A 412-nucleotide genomic window follows, 5' to 3' on the forward strand; every position below is an offset into this window, starting at 1 on the left:
TTGCACCTACCTGTCTTTCGTAAGATCTTGCTTTAAATCAATATGGATGCCCTTTAGGAAGCATTAAAATTATTGGTGGCAGCTTGAATGTTTTGGGAGAAAACGATGTATTCAAAAAGATTTTGTAATAGCATTTAAAACTTGCCTTCTCAGATATTAACTGTAATTATATTACAGTAGCGCGAAATACTTTTTTTACTACCCCTAATTTTTAACAGATTTAGGCAAAAACCACTTAAAAAGTAACTTTTTTGAAGTAAGCTGTGTTTTAAATCTGCATTTTACTAGTTGTAAGAACCTTAACATTCATTCTGTTTTAACCATCTACCAAAAAAATACTTACCTTCCTCAAAAAAAGGTGTTGAAGAATATAAAATGCGATGATAGATATGTCATTAAAAGACTTAATAGA

General features: G+C 29.9%; 1 protein-coding gene across 1 annotated transcript in view; it reads left to right on the forward strand.

The window, feature by feature from the left end:
• KDM6A (lysine (K)-specific demethylase 6A) overlaps positions 1–412 on the forward strand; it is a gene marked incomplete at its 5' end in the record, with an annotated part of 45,455 nt that overhangs the window by 12,061 nt on the left and 32,982 nt on the right. The gene's annotated exons all lie outside the window — the stretch shown is intronic.

This window comes from Bison bison, unplaced genomic scaffold (assembly GCF_000754665.1).
Source record: "Bison bison bison isolate TAMUID 2011002044 unplaced genomic scaffold, Bison_UMD1.0 scf7180017834257, whole genome shotgun sequence".
Classification (NCBI taxonomy): domain Eukaryota; kingdom Metazoa; phylum Chordata; class Mammalia; order Artiodactyla; family Bovidae; genus Bison; species Bison bison.